Source organism: Balaenoptera musculus, chromosome 21 (assembly GCF_009873245.2).
Source record: "Balaenoptera musculus isolate JJ_BM4_2016_0621 chromosome 21, mBalMus1.pri.v3, whole genome shotgun sequence".
NCBI lineage: Eukaryota > Metazoa > Chordata > Mammalia > Artiodactyla > Balaenopteridae > Balaenoptera > Balaenoptera musculus.
This window is the reverse complement of record NC_045805.1, coordinates 16,644,137-16,665,069: the sequence shown is the minus strand read 5'-3', so window position 1 is coordinate 16,665,069 and position 20,933 is coordinate 16,644,137. Positions and strand designations below refer to the sequence as shown.

The following is a 20,933-nucleotide window of genomic DNA, read 5'->3' as shown; positions in this document are numbered from 1 at the left end:
TTATGTAGACAGATACCAAAAAAACTTTTGTTGAAGAGAAAAATAAACGATATTCACTGTGATTAAAATTTTTCATAAACAAGTTATCAAAAGCATTTTTTAAATGATAAAGAGAATCTCAAGACAAAATTAAACATGAAAATTACTAATGAACTAAAAAGGCATTTTCTCTGAAGTATGGAACAAGATCAGGATCTCTGCTATTATCATTACAATTTGAGATAATTCTAGATGTTCCAGAAGGATTTTTTAAAAAGTTAGAATTTAAAATTGTAAGTATTGGCCAATTTTATCATGACATAGTTGGAAAAACTAAGAGACCAACAATGAGAAAACTATAAAACTCATATGAAAGTGAAAAAAGGGAAACATTTAAAAAATAAATATTAAAAACTTAATAATTCTTTTTGACACGTGGATATTTGTAAAAGAAATTTAATGAAAAGAGATAGTATACAAATAATCACAAATAAATATAAAATATATTTATTTTTCTTTAAAAAATATTTTTAGTAGTAACTATGTTCAAAGTACTGTTATTAGAGCTATAGATACAAAGGGCAAAGTTCTTGCTCTCAAGTAGTATATATTCTAGGATGTGTTTGGGGGAGATAGTCAATACGTGTATAAATATACAATCTAATTTTAGGTAATAAATATTATTCAGAAGATATTCAAAGCAGAATAATAGGGTACAAGATAATAGCAGAAGGTCCTATAGCATTGGAGGGATATTTATCTGTGTTGGTCAAGGAAGGCCTTCTACTTCTAAGGAAATGACATTCTGCAGAAAAGAAAAAATCAGAATTTGCTCTTGGTTTAAATTTAGATGAACATTTGATATCCAATAATGTTAGATAAACTAATGAATATGAATCAGCAATTCGGTGGACAGGCTGAGTCTTGAGATATAAATTTGAACATTTTCAATATATAAATATTATTTAAAACCAGAGACTGAATGAACTTACTTAACCAGTACTTAAATATAATCTTAATAAGGAACATGAAAAAATTACAAAATCGATACTTAAAACTTTACAATGGGATTTTGAATAATAAGATTTGAATAATTGGTGATTAAGGTGACTTCCTAAATTTAAAAGTTCAAACAATGTACACATCTTAATTAAAAATAATGCTGTTGGATAAATGGCACCAACAGACTTGTTTGATGAAAGGTTGTCACAAACTTTCAATACCCAAAAAACCACAATATCTAAAAAGCACAATAAAGGGAAGAGCAATAAAATGAGGTGTGCCTGTATTAGTGAAAGCTTAAATTAAGAAAAGTTCTGGTCCCTTATTAAACTCAAGAGATACAAAAACACTGGTGTGTGTAATCATGGTCTACTAAGCAACAGAGTGTTTACAGGCCCTCAGAGGCAATGGAAGATCCAGCGAGGGGCTCACCCCCAGGGAAGGAAGTACCAGGGGATGAGTAGTCGGAGTAGTTTAACAATGAGACTGGTTTACTGAGGTGAGTTACAATAAAACTCTTTCGACCTGCTGTTGGTGGGTAGACAAATTATAGAACAGAGATCTAGGCCACTTTTTGTTATAAAACAATTGCAGGGCTTCCCTGGTGGCGCAGTGGTTGAGAATCTGCCTGCTAATGCAGGGGACACGGGTTCGAGCCCTGGTCTGGGAAGATCCCACATGCCACGGAGCAGCTGGGCCCGTGAGCCACAACTACTGAGCCTGCGCGTCTGGAGCCTGTGCCCCGCGACGGGAGGGGCCGCGATAGTGAAAGGCCCGCGCACCTCGATGAAGAGCGGTCCCCGCACCGCGATGAAGAGTGGCCCCCACTTGCCTCAGCTAGAGAAAGCCCTCGCATGAACCGAAGACCCAACACAGCCAAAAATAAAATAAAATAAATAAATAAAGTAGCTATAAAAAAGAAAAGTGCTTTTAAAAAAAAAAAAAAAAAAACAATTGCAAAGTGTCGCTTCTAGTGTCTGACTACTTTCCAGCAGGAACGCATGACATTTCTTGTTACCCTAGAGTTCTGGGTTATTTAATGTTGTAGGTCCCGTCCTTAATTATGCTGTAATGTTCATATGAAGTGTACAAGAGTTGACATATTTGCTTCACAAACAGAATAATTGTAGAACCATCATGAATGTTTCATTATGCTCAGTTTACAAACTAACTGGAGTTAGCCTGAAGGTTTCAGCAGAAAACAGAACTAGGAATTATGATATATCCCTTTTATTGTAGTGAGGAGTATATTTGCTTTTTTGATTCGTCACTCTGGCCTAGTTTATTTTCTAGTAAAACATGCATAACAAAATACCATTGCATGATGAAGGGAAATGAAGTACAGGAGCTCACTATAAGAAAAACCAATATGAAAAATTAATTAGGAAATTATTATATTTCATTTACAAAATATTCAGAGTTCTTTTTAAAAAATAAATGTACTGTGTAATTAACCATGCAGTTTTTCAGAACTCCTGCTCATTCATTCTTTCATTCGTTCAGCTGATTTATACATCTCCCTATTATGTCCCTATTTTCCAGACATCATTCAGGGAAAGAGATATAAAAATGAATGGTATACAATCTCCAACCACAAAGAGATAAATGGAACAAATATATAAACAGGTGATCTCAAGATGAAATAAGCACTAATAAAAATATGTTGAAAATGCAAAATTTATTTTAAGATATAATGAAGTGTACAAATGTGTTAGTGTGCTATTTTACTTTATAAAAAGTGCCACAGTATATTAAAACACGTGTCATTTCAGGTAGTAAATTGTTGCTTCACTATCATACTGAAGGGAGAATCTGGCATGGGTTAATGAACATGAGTTTTTAAGGATTTAATTCAAATAGTCCCTAAATGAACTTTAATTCCTCTGAGTCTTGGGTTTTGTGTTTTTTAAATAGGCATAATTTTACTTACTTAAGTTTTTTTTCTTGGAATCTTAAAACAAAGGAAGAAAATAAAGAACTCTATATACCTTAAGAATCTACATACTTTTTATCATTACTTTAATTGTATCAGTCTCCTAAGATTCCAAAAGAATTAATACAGTTTTCAAATTATTGGATGTATCATATATAGAGAATCTGAAAACATATATCAAATCAATAATTTTTTTTTTCTTTTTGAAAAACTGTGTGGCTTATATGAATCTCATAATACTAATTTAATAGGAATGCATGTGAAGCACTTGCTATTGCCAGTATGGTTTCTACTTCTGCGCTGCTTCTACTATACCTACTATTACTACCACAACCACCATTATTACAAATAGAAGTTTACATATTTCCAGATGCTCTGTTTTCATTTGCTGACTATCAACTCTACAAAAAACTACCAGAAAATTTTGTTACAAAAAGGTTAAGTTCATTACACTTATTGCAGTAAAATAGAATATCACCTTGACATCGTCTTAGTAGTGTCTCAAAAGGGGAAAATCAGGAGAAGATATTTATACTGTTTTTAGCTATGGGATATGTGATTTTTTAAGGCAGTTCTTCAAAGACTTGAAACTCGTTGGAACTGGACAGAAATTATGATATAAAAGCTTTAGATTGATGGGCACAGTAGAGGGAGGCTCTTGAGTAAGTCTTGAAGAGCAGCCATTAGTCTTGATAAACAAGCTATTTTGCTTCCTTTAATCTTATCTACAAGAGCAAGTATTTTTTGGAGCAGGCAGTTAAGTTAGTTTTTCTTGTTTTCAGTAAATTTTAGCATAGGACCAGGGAAGTATGTTGTTTTAATATTTATAGCCATGAGCTTGAGGGAACATTCCAGAATTTGACTACCAATTTGGATTTTTGAGAACTAAAAGATGAGAAAAAAATTATAGGGAAAGTAAATGCAAATCACAATCAAAATGTTGCTAGCAACCCTCCCCCCAATCAAATTTATATATGCACACATACATAATGTGATCATATCAAGCAAAGTTATACATACTTTCAAGATATGAATACTCCATATTTATAATAGAAGTTAATGGATTGAAAAGGCTTTATAATGGGATATACTAGATATTTTTCCATATCATAAATTTGATTCCAAAGGAATTTATTATTTGTTCCAAAATTTGAAAGATGAAGTCACAGAAGAGATGCCTGGATTAGAGGTGAGGTTTCATAAGACATTTGTAAGCTTGTATCTTTGTTTCACTAGTGTCTTTTGAGTTATGACTTAGGAAGACCAAGTTTGGATATTACTTTCTATTTACTGCTTATCCATATGCAGCAGAGAAGCCATCAAAAAAGAAAAAAAAATCTTTGAGTTATAAGTAACAATATTTCTTTGTAAATACTACATGCAATTTCTCTATCCCTGTCATTTTTTTTCTTTTTTTCTTATAACTCATTGCTGTTTATTTTTCCCTGTTGCACTACTTCTTTTTTATTGGGGTATGGTTGACATACAAAAAAGTTGTTCATGTATAGTGTATATACATCTTGATGAGTTTGAAGATAATATACACCTCTGAGACTGTCACCATAAATAATGCTATAAATATAACCTTCCTTTTAAATAATTACTTTTGAGAATACATATCGCTACTTTCAGACATATGTCAGCAATGAAACTGGTTTGAAAGTTGTATTTTGTTTAGAAGTTTCAAAACGTCACAGGAGGGAAGACATATGGGGATATAGGTATATGTATAGTTGATTCACTTTGTTATAAAGCAGAAACTAACACACCATTGTTAAGCAATTATACTCCAATAAAGATGTTAAGGGAAAAAAAAATGTCATTCTAAAGACTTGGGGCTTGGGTTTTTAAGTCTGGTTTTAACTCCTGGATCTGGCATTTGCCAGATGTGTGTGACTGGAAAATTTAATTTACTTAACCTACTGAAGTCTGTTTTCTCTACCCTAAATTGGAAATAATGACACCTCTTACAGGGCTAGTGTGGGGATTAAATGAAGAAATGATAGGCAAATGCTTAACATATAGTAAGAGTTATGGGTTGAATTATGTCCCTACAAAAATTAACATGTTGAAGTTCTAATCCTCAGTACCTCAAAAGGTCACCTTATTTGGCAATATGGTCATTGCAGATGTAACAGTTAAGATGAGGTCATCAAGGTGGACCCTAATCCAATATGACTGCTCTCCTTATAAAACGGGGAAAACTGTGCATAGAGACTTGTATGCAGGGAAAACATCACATGAAAATGAAGGCAAGTGAAGATCGAAGTGATGCTTCTTATAAGCCGAGAAATGCCAAAGATTGCCAGCAAACCACCCAAAACCAGTCAAGAGGCCTGGAACAGATTTTCTCTCACAGCCCTCAGAAGGAACCAGCTCTGCTGACACCTTGATCTTGCACTTCCAGCCTCCAGAACTGTGAGGCAATAAATTTCTGTTGTTTAAGCCACCCAGTTGGTGGTACTTTGTTAGAGTAACTATAGAGTGAAGGATCAGCAAATCTTTACCTCTTGTAGTTGTTTTACTGTTGCTCACAGATGATTCAGACCTTTTGAGTTTCATAAAATATATAAAATCATTTAAATATTCTTTCATAAAATCACCAAGATAAGTAATTTATTATTAATGAACAATAAAATTTCTAGTTGCTTTATGTTTCAACATTCTTATATTACTATGTCATTTATGTTTTATTCCTAGATAAGAAAAGATGTCCCCAGCATCAAATTTATGTAAAACAGCAAACTTTATTATGTTCTAATGGAAGCAAAATGATATTCTGTATTTTAACAACTCATTTATTTAAATGTGTATTTATAACCAAAGTTAATTGAATTATTTTATAAATATCTTCCAAAACATAGATTTACATATAAGCATTTTTAAAGTGATTGCTGAATAATTTCAAGACATATTCTTTTCTTTTTTGCTACACACTATTTTTGGAAAAGTGTAATCTAAAAAAAAAAATGTGCATTTTATTTCTTTTGCTAAGGCTATGAAAAGAAACTCATATTAAAATGACAATATTGTGAAAACTGGAGGTCTTGGGGCTAAAGAAAGATCCCAAAAAACATTTAGAAAAATTCAAGTATTTATTGGCTATGCCAGCTGGGAAGGTTTCTTAATTGAATGGTGTTTGGAATGCAGCAGGAATGTACTGTCAAATGTATAAAAGTCAACATCTCTCCAAGAGAGAAGACAAGGAAGGGATTGGTATTTTATTACATACTTTCCTATGAGGTATTTTAAAGTAGATGTAACATAGCATTTATTATGACCTGAAAGCAGGGTAAATTGATAATTTTCTGGAGGATTCCTCATTGGAAATGACTTCTAAGAGTGAAATTAAGATAGCATCAAAGCATTTTCTGTCATTATTACTACCTACTAGCATGGAGAGAAACACATAGCCCAATTCCCTCAGGAGCTTAACACCTAGCAAGAAATCCACTTTGCCATCATTTGAGTAAATTATATAATGAGAACAGGCATTTGTCAGGAATTTCATTTCTTACAGCAATGAAAAGTAGCAGTAAGATAAGCCCTCTGTGATATTTTGATTTATAATAAATACGTGTTTGGTCTTCATCCCCATTTCTGGCACAGAGATCCCAAAACCTTTGGAATTTCTTAAGTGATGAGAGACAGAATGATGGTTTTTGTTACTTTAATAAGGTGACTTTTGGAAAGCCCCTAGATCACCTAAGGATGGGGGCTGGTCGCCAGGAGAACCAACCAGGTGATTAGAGGGTTGGAATTTTCAGTCTCAATCCCACCCCCAATCTCTAGGTATGGAGAGGGGCTGGAAGTTGAATTGATTGCCAATGGCCAATGATTTAATTGTTCATGACTATGTTATGAAGCCTCCATAAAAACCCAAAAGGAGAGGGTTCAGAGAGCTTCCAGGTTGGTGAATGCATGGAGATTCTGGGAGAGTGGCACCTCCAGAGAACATGGAACCTCTGCATCCTGATGATGGTGTCTGAGAATTGCTTGTGGTGTGAGAAAGACTGCCTCTCCGCCCCACACACACCCATTGGAATTGGGTCCAGAAACCTTAAAAATCCCTCTTTCCTTTGAAAAATAAATATGAGGACAACAGTGACCCAATAATCAATCACTAATTCATTTAACAAATATGTACTGAGACCTGCTAGATGAAAGGCAAGTAACTAGACACAGAGTGCACAGTTATGAATAAAGAAAACAAAGAGTCTGTTTCCATAAGATGCATCTACTATGGGAGACAAGTAATAAAAAATTATATAATCTACACATTCTGAAAATCTATGAAGGAAACAAAGTAGGTGTGTTAATAGTGAATATTGAGGGCCTGAAAGAAGGGAAAGTCATTTTGATTCTCGGTCAAAACTCTCAAAGGAAGAGTAATGTTGAGACTGGGACCTGACCGATGAAGAGAGCAAGACTTGCACCCAGCAGGTGAAGAGCATTCTAAATCCCTCCCTAATGAACATGTGCAGAAGTCCTAGGTAGGAAAGAACTTGCTATATATTCTGGGAAGAGGGCAGTAGGTTGAGGCCAAAGATATAATAAAGAACAAAGCACAGAAGGTGGCATTACAGGTCATAATAGGAAGCCCTGATTTTGACTTTAAAAAGTATTGAAATGGGATTGAAAGTTTTACAGCAGGAAGATTTTTAAGCCTATTATTTGCTTTTTTGATTTAGATCCTGTGTGGCGATTACTCTAAAAGAAGACTTGAGATTCAGTGGGAAACCGGTGAGTAGACCACCACAGAGGTGGAGGACAGGCGATAATTGTTTGAACCAGGCTGCTAAGGTTCCGAACTATTTTTTTAAATTATAACCTGTTCAAATGTCACCCATTCAGTCTATAAATTAGAAAGGTTACCTCTACCTCTAAAAATGTGTTTTGGGCATATTTCCTGTTTTATTATTATTATTATGGAAAGTCTGTCTGAAATAATGTTTACCTTGGGTAGATTAGTACTCTATTACTCTTTCAAACTAGAAAATAGAGGGAATTGCATAAATTTAACGTGTTATTGGAGGTGGAATAAACAAAGTGATTTAGAACTGGTTCGGGGAGATGAGCATACCCCCAAAGAGTAGTTACTCGATTGAGCAACTCAGAGGTTGGTGGTAACCTTTCCACGGATGGGAAAAATCAGGGAGAAACATGAGCCAATATGAATACGTTTTCACCTTACTAGTGTTCGTCTTTTGCTTTTAATATATGTTTAAAATGCAAGGGTGTTTCAGGTGGAATCTGAGTTCTGGTAGTCTTTATGATAATTAAAGAATTTAAACCGTTCCATTTGTTAGGCAGCCACTGTGCTTAAAGCATAGACCTAGAGTTTTCATCTCTTCTCGTTGTCGCTCCAATTTCTCACAGTTAAAAAAGTTAATTAATACAAAAGTGAAGGTGTGATGATTACCAACTTCAGTCCTGATAATTTACTTCTTGTTAAAATTGTTAGTTATGTTTCTGCATCTCTCTGTTTTTTAGCTTTATTTAGATGCATTTGAAGTGTGTAAGAATAGGTCTTTTAAGCAAATTTAGTTATAAAACAAATTAACAAAAATATGCTTTGTAGAGCTTTGGTTCTTTGAAATGAACTGTGAATAAAGGTTCTGTGATCAAGTACCTACTGTTTTTGATCACGTATAGAAAATTCATATATGTTTCTTGTATGATTTATAATACAGATTAAAAATTTGGAAAATTAAGTAAAGCAATTGAACTTGATCAAATCAAAATAAAACAAAACCACTACTAACAGCCCAAAGTCCTATTTTCCTTTAACCCGAGTAGTGCCAATCTGGCTGCTTATGACCACCGGGACTGTATGCCTTTAAATGGAACTCCACTATCTTTGACAGTGTGTATTTTCACCCATTATATGCATGTTTGTTTGTATTATCAACAATAAGTTTCCTTTTTTTGATCAGTTTACCAAGAGGTGATGTTTGCTTCCTGAAACAAAAAACCTAACTGAATGCTTGCAGCCTTTTTCACATTCTGGCACTCTTGGAAAATCACAGTTTGTTCAGCATTATGGGATATGTAAATGAAGCTGGTCACCTTTGTCTATGGCCTCACAATATTAGGCACCCAAAGGGCTAAGGTATTCCAAATCTCACTCTGATTTAATCCATGGCATACGGATGTGTGAGAAGCTCTGCCCTGATATGTTGTTTCCTAGACTTACAATACATCAACAACAAATCCTTTTTAAAATTCTTTAAATACATATAAATACAACATGGAACTAATATTCCGAGTAAGACCATTGGCAAATACTGGTGTAAGGATCCCAGGAAATAGCACCATGTATCTGACACGGTAGCTTCTCTCAAAGAACATATGATCATGGATGTCCTCTTTAACTTTTCTGGGATTCAAACAGACTTTGAGCATTATCTAGAATGGATTTATACAAAATGTTGTGCAAAATACATTTAAAATTCATGATGACTAATACAGTGTCCCACTTTGTTGAAAATACAGGGAAATATAAAGATAGTGTTTTATGGTTTGTGTTCTCACATTGATTTCCTGATGGTCTGGCTTTTAAAACTGTTGCCTTCAACCAGTGTTTAGAATATCTTTGCTTTTTTGTTTCTTTCTACTTTTTTTAAAAATCTACTTTATCAGCCACAAAACTGCTCCTGTGATTCCTTATAGATGGTTTAGGTGAAAAGGGAAATTCTGTGTTGATTATTACTTGGCAAATGCCTTCCTTTCTCCTTATTTCATTAATCAAGAGTTGTGAGGGTGCTGGTGAGTTCATGGTAAAGACATTTGAGCGTCATCAAATATTTACCAAGAGGCTACTTGATTTCAAAGTGGCACAGGATTTCTTTGGGATTCTGGCTCTCGCATTTACTGCAAGTGTGGTAAATAAGGGTATCCAACTTAGAATTATTGTGACAATTGCATGGAGTAATGTGTGTTGGGGGACTTATTTAGCACAGTGTTTTGCTATTTGTAATCATTCAACAAAGCATAACATAGAAAACTTAAAAGCTACTTTGGATGTTACAATATTACAAAGATTAAAAGTCACAATCCTTTCGGTGACAAGGTAGAAAATAAAGGATAGGAAAAGAGTCTGAAAGAGTCTTGGCCAAGAGGTGATCAAGTTCTAACTAGAAAAATGTTTGTGAAATTGGGCAGTAGAATTACCAGATGGTGTGAACGTCTGGAGGATATGAGATGAAGAAATGGGATACAAAACAGGGGATCCCAGAGTCTGTCTGTATTACTTTGTGGATGGTGCTGCCCCTTCTGTGTTGGGTTGGAAACACAAGCTTTAACAAAGTTATACTTTCAGTGAAACTGCAGGTAAGTTTTCACGACAGCGTCTGTAAAGATTTCATTCCTCACACCTTTTCCTCTGAAGACCCAAGGTGAGTACAAACAGTCGTCTATGACTATCTGTCATTTATTGGCCTTTATGAAATTCCAAGTTCTATAACCTATAACATCTTTTAGGTACCTGTTTTTTGTTTGCTTGTTTTGTTCATGTTTACATATTAACCTGCTTGTAATAACTGGTAATATTAAGTGACCATATGAAGCGTGTGATGATGGTCAGTGTTTGGAGGATTAGAAAAATAATCTGTGATTTTATTAGGGGAGAAGAGAAAGAAAGTAAAGAGAAGAGAGGCATTTATTGACTGTCCTATAAACTTGAAACAGCTGTCTACTCTTCATGTAAAAAAAACTAAATCATACAATTTTTCACATGCATAATTCCATTTCTCTGTCACAGGGCCCAGTGGCAAGGTCAGGTAGAAAAATCACAGGATTGGAGATAAAACACGGCCATTAATCACTGTGGTTTTTGCACACAATTAGCACACAGCACGGGTTAGTCAAAATGGAGAAAATAGGAAAGGGGGTAACAAACCACCCCAAGGAGAAGTCCTGGAAGGAGGCATCTCAGTATGTCCTGTGGTCTCTGGTCCAGCAAGGGACAAGAGAAGCGTGAGTGGGAGGTCACCCTCTGCTCCTACGGGGCTCCGGCAGGGTCTGTCTGAGCCAGCTCTCAGCCGATGGAGTTGGCAACTCAGCAAAGAGCCTTTAAGTTGCTTGGTTCTGTGGTCTCTTTTTAAGGAGTCTGTCAGTAGAGTGTAATGGTTATGCCTCAGGGGATGTTGTCTATCAGTTGCTCCTTCTGTTCCAGTGACACACGTTGCCAAACAAATTTCTTATCTAACGAAACGCTCTCAGTTTATCACTCTAAGGCACTCGCAGTCCTACAGCTCATGTATAAATCTGTATTTAGCGCTGGTTCTCTTTTGGCTATGACATGAGTTAGATTAAATAAAATGTCTTAGCCTTGCTTTCTTCTTTAGGATAGATCAGTGTATTGCAAAGGGTTTTCTGTGAAGTACTATTTCTGAAGATGCTCCTCAGAAAAGTGTTCTAGGATCACACGTGAGTGCAAAATGCTACACAAAGTACTATGGGCTTAGAGAGTCACGACGCACATGGCATTTTAAAGGCTCTGAGAGGATAGTCAAAAGTGGAAAAAAAGAAAAAAAAGAAAGAAAAAAGCTTAGCTTTGTTCAACTTGGTTTTTTCAAACCTGTTTAATGATGTACCATCTTCTTTATCTACTATCTCAGAAATACTGAGATAGAAGATCATTGAAAATACCTTTCAGAGGTAAATGTTAATGGTAGTTTTTCCAAGTCCTCAACAGAAATAAGGTATGCTTTAGTGAAGGCTCTTGATTGCAAGAAACATGAATCTAGCCCAATGAGATTAAATAGAAAAGAAAATTCAGTAGATTATACAAATTTGGGATGAAAATAAAGAGGAGGGATGCAGCAGAACCTCAGGAATAAAATAAACCCAGGCAGTTGAATAAGATTCTTTCTTCACCTTATATCTCTCGTTTCTTCTGCATGCCTAGGCCTGGCATTATCTTTTTTCTTAGTCTACATGGTTGAAAGCTTGGTTATAACAAATTCCAAGTTTACATGTTGCTGTTCAGTCTCCTGGAGAAACCCTCCATCAAATTTTTCTTAGCTTCAATATAGCATTTTTGTGGAAAGCTGATTTGCCCAGCTTGAGTCAAGGACCCATACCTGGGCATATTGCCTGTTACCAGATAAATAAGGTCCTGTTGTAAAACCATGACGCCTCCCATTGTAGCATGTAAATGGAGCAAGGAAAAGCAAGGTGATTCCTCCAGATATGGGGAGTGAACTGGGCACAGAGAACAATAGCTATAAGTATGTGGTCAGTACAAGATTTTATTAACCGAATAGCCACATTTTAGGAATTGGAAAAAAACTGCAAAGCCAACTCTGATTCAAATTCAAATTTGGGGCCAAGGATTTTTATAATTACAGTAACGTTTGAATATGTAGTCTGGAAACATTTACTGTTAACAAGAGAAATAATGACTGGTCCAGTGTTGTTGTATATCTTCCCCAATTGACCTGAATCTATAGTGTATATAATAGAATATTTGAGAAGTACTTAACTCTAAAGATAATTATCTCCTCATGTCCTTACTTAAGTCTCTGGAAGTATTGCTCTAAAATTTTCCAGGCAGTAGGGAAAAACTAATGAGTGTTCTGTGAGTCTTTTGGGGACCAGTCAACCACTGTTGACTATCAACAGCTTAGCCATCACTGAGAAAAGCAAGATTCAACTTAGCTCCTTCTTGAGGGCAAGAATTCAAAATGTTAGGCCGGTATATGTACTGAAGTTAATTTTGTATCAGGCATACATTTTTTCCACATCCATATTATTTGTACTTCTTTTAGGAAGGGAAAATTTTTCTCTAAAGCTCAGCTTGATGCAATTAATTTCATTAGGTCCACTTAATTAATTTTAGATAATTGATAAATTTGTCACATTACTGAAATAGCTGAAGTTGTCACATTCCATACACACTATGCTTCTGGGAAAGAAATAAGAACCATTCTAGAATATTCAACAATGTCAATTCTCAGCTCTCAGATTTCCTGCAAATCCAATGGTTTAGTGTAACATCAATGTACTGTGAATATATGGGTTTTCCTAGAAGCAAATACTCTCAAGCACATGGTTCATAGAGATTATCGAGGATTGTTTATTTCCTAGCTTCTATATGTCTTCTTAACCAATACCTGAAGCATCTTTCCCCCTTCACAAAAGCTTTATCCCACCTTGCATGCCTGAATTAACATGGCGATTTACAAGTCTCTAGATCAGGTGATTCAGGACTAAGTAAAACTATTGACAATCTGGTTCTGATTTTAGTCCAAGAGGGAGAAGCTGGACTTTGATCCTGAAATAAAAACTCCATTTCAAATTATACTTTTCATAATCACCATAGTAATAACAACACTGATGTGTTCTTTTTTTTAAATGAAGGTTTTTATTCAGTACCCTTGCCAAAAGACCATTCACAAAGAGTCTACTAAGAATCAAGTAAACATAGTTTCAGATTCCTTGCTATTAGCTTAAAATAATTCTGACTGATGTGTTCTTCTTGTTTGCTAGGTTCCATGTGTGTTTGCGCATATATTCTCTCTCTTTCTCTCTCTCTCTCTCTCTCTCTCTCTATGTATGTATTTATGTATGTATTTATTTATTTATTTATTCATCATAATAAACCAGTGAGGTATATATCGTTATTTGTACTTTAACATCAAGATACTGAGTTATAAGAAAGTTAAATAACTTAGACAAGGTGATATGGATGTAAGTGACAGACACAGGACTTGAAATTGACACTGACTCCAAATTCCATATCAGGAAATTGAAAGAGGTAATACACATAAACAATTTTCAGTAATATTAATTGTTTTTGTTATTTTTACTATGCATGCAGTCTTCCCCTCTGGGTATTCTGTGCTTCATTTCTGACCTACACAATTCCTAGAAATCTAACTCTTGTGAGATTTGTTTCTGCCTTGCTTTTGCTGGCTGACCTTGTTCTAAGGTATAAACTACGGCTTTGTCTCAGACCACCATCACAGTTTCTGGGGCCAACTACCTAAGTACGTTCTAACCGGTTATTGTGGAAGGTGCAGACCCATGAATTGATTTCATGCTTCTTCCTATCTCAGTTTACTCTTAAAAACATCACTGTTTATTCCTGCTTGGATTTCCATGAGACTAAATATCTATTTTCTTTCTTGTCATATTCCCTGGATACCTTCGCTGGCGCCCACTCATTGATTCTGTCCCTAAGAGTTAGAGCAAACTTTAAATATCATCTAAACTCTGACATAGAGTAAAAGGGTGTGTTATTAACTAATAATTATGCTGGACTACAGATATACATTGACTATGTCCTGAGAAAAAGAGGTTGCATGGTTACTCTACTTTTGTGGACTTCAACCCTACAGACTATCACTACATATTGATGTAAGTCCTATCTACTGAATCTTCGACTAGAATTTCTGTTGTTAACAAATCATTTAAAATTTTATAATACTAATTATAAAAACTGCATTTATTGACCTATATAAGACATATAAATCATTATGCTAATCCTGTATATGGAACTGATTTATCCTTGTGTAAAATACTGGTAAGTACTGTATTGTAATTGTGACCAATTTTTTATATATGAAAGAGTATTGCTTAGAGGTTAGTTCTCTTGTGCCAAGCTTATTCCTACAGTTTGTGGCGTCTATATTTTAACAGATTTTGACAAAATTGGGAATATTTTAGTTGTTGATTATCCTTCTGAGACATATTCTCTTCATCTAATGAGATTAATAAGATGGTTCCTGTCTTAGAAGACAGTTGTACAATTTGCTTGTGTAGATAAGAGAGTAGTCAAGAGTCCCCAAGTGTGTGATAAAATTCATGTGACAGACATTGTTGTGAGGAAAGATAATTCAATAGACAGTTTTATCAAGGATACAAAGAATGGTGTGGACCATATGACCATTGCCAGAAAAAAAATTCTGCTGGCTGCACCACACATGAAAGTCCATAGGACATACTTGGAACTGACAGAAGAAGAAACAGGGATTGCAAAGACCAAAAAAAAAACAAAACAAAAATAAAAAATAAAAACAAAACAAACCAACAGGGACTTCCCTGATGGTCCAGTGGTTAAGACTCCATGCTTCCGATGCAGGGGTTCCGAGTTTGATCTCTGGTTGAGGAACTAGGATCCTACATGCCACATGGCCTGGCCAGTAAATAAATAAGTAAATAAACAGTAACACTCCACAACTAAAACAAATAAACAAAAAAACAACAACAAAAAAAAACCTGCCTCAGTTGAGGAGTATAAAAATATTACCCTTCAGACTATACTACAAAGCTACAATAATCAAGAGAGTATGGTACTGGCACCAAAACAGAAATATAGATCAATGGAACAGGATAGAAAGCCCAGAGATAAACCCACACACATATGGTCACCTTGTTTTTTATAAAGGAGGCAAGAATATACAATGGAGAAAAGACAGCCTCTTCAATAAGTGGTGCTGGGAAAACTGGACAGCTATATGTGAAAGAATGAAATTAGAACACTCCCTAACACCATACACAAAAATAAACTCAAAATGGATTAAAGAGGGGATTTGGTTCAACATGGCGGAGTACAAGAACGTGCTCTCACTCCCTCTCACGAGAGCACTGGAATCACAACTAACTGCTGAACAATCATGAAGAGGCAGACACTGGAACTCACCAAAAAAGATACCCCACATCCAAAGACAAAGGAGAAGCCACAATGAGATGGTAGGAGGAGCGCAATCACAATAAAATCAAATCCCATAACCCCTGGGTGGGTGACTCACAAACTGGAGAACACTTATACCACAGAAGTCCACCCACTGGAGTGAAAGTTGTGAGCCCCACATCAGGCTTCCCAACCTGGGGGTCCGGCAACAGGAGGAGGAATTCCTAGAGAATCAGACATTGAAGGCTAGCAGGATTTGATTGCAGGACTTCAACAGGACTAGGGGAAAAGAGACTCCACTCTTGGAGGACACACACAAAGTAGTGAGCGCATGAGGACCCAGGGGAAGAAGCAGTGACTCCATAGGAGACTGAACCAGACCTACCTGCTAGTGTTGGAGGGTCTCCTGCAGAGGCGGGGGATGGCTGTGTTTCACCGTGAGGACAAGGACACTGGCAGCAGAAGTTCTGGGAGATACTCCTTGGCTTCAGCCCTCCAGGTAGGCTCCAGTGTTGGATTGCCTCAGGCCACACCAACAGAGAGGGAACCCAGCCTCACCCATCAGCAGACAAGTGGATTAAAGTTTTACTGAGCTCTGCCCACCAGAGCAACAGCCAGCTCTACCCAACACCAGTCCCTCCCATCAGGAAACTTCCACAAGCATCTTAGATAGCCTCATCCACCAGAGACCAGACAGCAGAAGCAAGAAGAACTACAGTCCTTCAGCCTGTGGAACAGAAACCACATTCACAGAAAGACAGACAAGATGAAAAGGCAGAGAGCTATGTACCAGATGAAGGAACAAGATAAAACCCCAGAAAAACAACTAAATGAAGTGGAGATAGACAACCTTCCAGAAAAAGAATTCAGAATACTGATAGTGAAGATGATCCAGGACCTCAGAAAAAGAATGGAGGCAAAGATCGAGAAGATGCAAGAAAAGTTTAAGAAAGACCTAGAAGAATTAAAGAATAAACAAACAGAGATGACCAATACAATAACTGAAATGAAAACTACACTAGAAGGAATCAATAGCAGAATAACTGAGGCAGAAGAACAGATAAGTGACCTGGAAGACAGAATGGTGGAATTCACTGCTGTGGAACAGAATAAAGTAAAAAGAATGAAAAGAAATGAAGGCAGCCTAAGAGACCTCTGGGACAACGTCAAATGCAACAACATTCGCATTATAGGGGTCCCAGAAGGAGAAGAGACAGAGAAAGGACCCAAGAAAATATTTGAAGAGATTATAGTCGAAAACCTCCCTAACATGGGAAAGGAAATAGCCACCCAAGTCCAGGAAGCACTGAGAGTCCCATACAGGATAAACCCAAGGAGAAACATGCTGAGACACATAGTAATCAAATTGGCAGAAATTAAAGACAAAGAAAAATTATTGAAAGCAACATGGGAAAAACGGCAAATAACATACAAGGGAAATCCCATAAGGTTAACAGCTGATTTCTCAGCAAAAACTCTACAGACCAGAAGGGAGTGGCATGACATATTTAAAGTGATGAAAGGGAAGAACCTGCAACGAAGATGACTCTACCCGGCAAGGATCTCATTCAGATTCGATGGAGAAATCAAAAGCTTTACAGACAAGCAAAAGCTAAGAGAATTCAGCACCACCAAACCAGCTCTACAACAAATGCTAAAGGAACTTCTCTAAATGGGAAACACAAGAGAAGAAAAGAACCTACAAAAACAAACCCATAACAATTAAGAATATGGTAATAGGAACATACATATCGATAATTACCTTAAACATGAATGATTAAATGCTCCAACCAAAAGACATACACTGGCTGAATGAATACAAAAACAAGACCCATCTATATGCTGTCTACAAGAGACCCACTTCAGACCTAGGGACACATACAGACTGAAAGTGAGGGGATGGAAAAAGATATTCCATGCAAATGGAAATCAAAAGAAAGCTGGAGTACAATACTCATATCAGATATAATAGACTTTAACATAAAGAATGCTACAAGAGACAAGGAAGGACAATACATAATGATCAAGGGATCAATCCAAGAAGAAGATGTAACAATTATAAATATATATATGCACCCAACATAGGAGCACCTCAATACATAAGGCAACTGCTAACAGCTATAAAAGAGGAAATCAACAGCAACACAGTAATAGTGGGGGACTTTAACACCTCACTTACACCAATGGACAGATCATCCAGACAGAAAATTAATAAGGAAACACAAGCTTTAAATGACACAATAGACCAGACAGATTTAATTGATATTTATAGGACATTCCATCCAAAAACAGCAGATTACACTTCTCAAGTGTGCACGGAACGTTCTCCAGGATAGATCACATCTTGGGTCACAAATCAAGCCTCAGTAAACTTAAGAAAATTGAAATCATATCAAGCATCTTTTCTGACCACAACGCTATGAGATTAGAAATCAATTACAGGGAAAAAAACGTGAAAACCACAAACACATGGAGGCTAAACAATACATTACTAAATAACCAAGAGATCACTGAAGAAATCAAAGAGGAAATCAAAAAAATACGTAGAGACAAATGACAATGAAAACATGATTATCCAAAACCTATGGGATGCAGCAAAAGCAGTTCTAAGAGGAAAGTTTATAGCAATACAATCCTACCTCAAGAAGCAACAAACATCTCAAATAAAAAATCTAACCTTACACCTAAAGGAACTAGAGAAAGAAGAACAAACAAAACCCAAAGTTGGTAGAAGGAAAGAAATCATAAAGATCAGAGCAGAAGTAAATGAAATAGAAACAAAGAAAACAATAGCAAAGATCAAAAAAACTAAAAGCTGGTTCTTTGAGAAGATAAACAAAATTGATAAACCATTAGCCAGACTCATCAAGAAAAAGAGGGAGAGGACTCAAATCAATAAAATTAGAAATGAAAAAGGAGAAGTTACAACAGACACCGCAGAAATACAAAGCATCCTAAGAGACGAGTACAAGCAACTCTAAGCTAATGAAACAGACAACCTGGAAGAAATGGACAAATTCTTAGAAAGGTATAACCTTCCAAGACCGAACCAGGAAGAAACAGAAAATATGAACAGACCAATCACAAGTAATGAAATTGAAACTGTGATTAAAAATCTTCCAACAAACAAAAGTCCAGGGCCAGATGGCTTCACAGGTGAGTTCTATCAAACATTTAGAGAAGAACTAACACCCGTCCTTCTCAAACTCTTCCAAAAAATTGCAGAAGAAGGAACACTCCCAAACTTATTTTGTGAGGCCACCATCACCCTGATACCGAAACCAGACGAAGATACTACAAAAAAAGAAAATAACAGACCAATATCACTGATGAATATAGATGCAAAAATCCTCAGCAAAATACTAACAAACAGAATCTAACAACATATTAAAAGGATCATACACCATGATCAAATGGGATTTATCCCAGGGATGCAAGGATTCTTCAATATATGCAAATCAGTGTGATACACCATTTTAAGAAATTGAAGAATAAAAACCATGTGATCATTTCAATAGATGCAGAAAAAGCTTTTGACAAAATGCAACACCCATTTATGGTAAAAACTCTCCAGAAAGTGGGCATAGAGGGAACCTACCTCAACATAATAAAGGCCATATTCCACAAACGCACAGGAAATGGTGAAAAACTGAAAGCATTTCCTCTAAGATCAGGAACAATACAAGGATGTCCACTGTCACCACTATTATTCAACATAATTGTGGAAGTCCTAGCCACAGCAATCAGAGAAGAAAAAAGAAATAAAAGGAATACAAACTGGAAAAGAAGAAGTAAAACCGTCACTGTTTGCAGATGACTTGATACTATACATAGAGAATCCTAAATATGCCACCAGAAAACTACTAGAGCTAATCAAGGAATTTGGTAAAGTTGCAGTATACAAAATTAATGCACAGAAATCTCTTGCATTCCTATACATTAATGGTGAAAAATCTGAAAGAGAAATTAAGGAAACACTCCCATTTACCCTTGCAACAAAAAGAATAAAATACCTAGGAATAAACCTACCTAGGGAGACAAAAGACCTGTATGCAGAAAACTAGAAGACACTGATGAAAGAAATTAAAGATGATACCAACAGATGGAGAGATATACCATGTTCTTGGATTGGAAGAATCAATATTGTGAAAATGACTATACAACCCAAAGCAATCTACAGATCCAATGCAATCCCTATCAAATTACCAATGGCATTTTTTACAGAACTAGAACAAAAAATCTTAAAATTTGTATGGTATGGAGACACAAAAGACCCCCGAATAGCCAAAGTGATCTTGAGGGAAAAAAACGGAGCTGGAGGATCAGACTCCCTGAGTTCCGACTATACTACAAAGCTGCAGTGATCAATACATTATGGTACTGGCACAAAAACAGAAATATAGATCAATAGAACAAGATAGAAAGCCCAGAGATAAACCCACACATCTATAGTCAACTAATCTATGACAAAGGAGGCAAGAATATACAATGGAGAAAAGACAGTCTCTTCAATAAGTGGTGCTGGAAGAACTGGATAGCTACATGTAAAAGAATGAAATTAGAACACTCCCTAACACCATACACAAAAATAAACTCAAAATGGATTAAAGACCTAAATGTAAGGCCAGACACTATAAAACTCTTAGAGGAGAACATAGGCAAAGCACTCTATGACATAAATCACAGCAAGATCCTTTTTGACCCACCTCCTAGAGAAATGGAAATAAAAACAAAAATAAACAAATGGGACCTAATGAACCTTAAAAGGTTTTGCACAAAAAAGGAAACCATAAACAAAACGAAAAGACAACCCTCAGAGTGGGAGAAAATATTTGCAAACGAAGCAACGGACAAAGGATTAACCTCCAAAATTTACAAGCAGCTCATGCAACTCGATATTAATAAAACAAACAACCCAATCCAAAAATGGGCAGAAGACCTAAATAGACATTTCTCCAAACAAGATATACAGATTGCCAACAAACACATGAAAGAATTCTCAACATCACTAATCATTAGAGAAATGCAAATTAAAACTACAATGAGGTATCACCTCACACCAGTCAGTATGGCCATCATCAAAAAATCAACAAACAATAAATGCTGGAGAGGGTGTGGAGAAAAGGGAACCCTCTTGCACTGTTGGTGGGAATGCAAATTGATAACAGCCACTATGGAGAACAGTATGGAGGTTCCTTAAAAAAACTAAAAATAGAAGTACCATACGACCCAGCAATCCCACTACTGGGCATATACCCTGAGAAAATCATAATTCAAAAAGAGTCATGTACCACAATGTTCATTGCAACTCTGTTTACAGTAGCCAGGACATGGAAGCAACCTAAGTGTCCATCAACAGATGAATGGATAAAGAAGATA

General features: G+C 35.9%; 1 long non-coding RNA gene across 1 annotated transcript; it reads right to left on the bottom strand.

Annotated features, from left to right (window-relative positions):
* Window positions 1-628: 628 nt before the first annotated feature.
* LOC118887747 lies at window positions 629-15,045 on the bottom strand. Its single transcript, XR_005018143.1, has 3 exons — window positions 14,953-15,045; window positions 12,814-12,816; window positions 629-639 (listed from the first exon to the last, which is right to left on the bottom strand). It is a non-coding gene; the product is annotated as an uncharacterized LOC118887747 (long non-coding RNA).
* Between the last annotated feature and the right edge of the window lie 5,888 nt (window positions 15,046-20,933).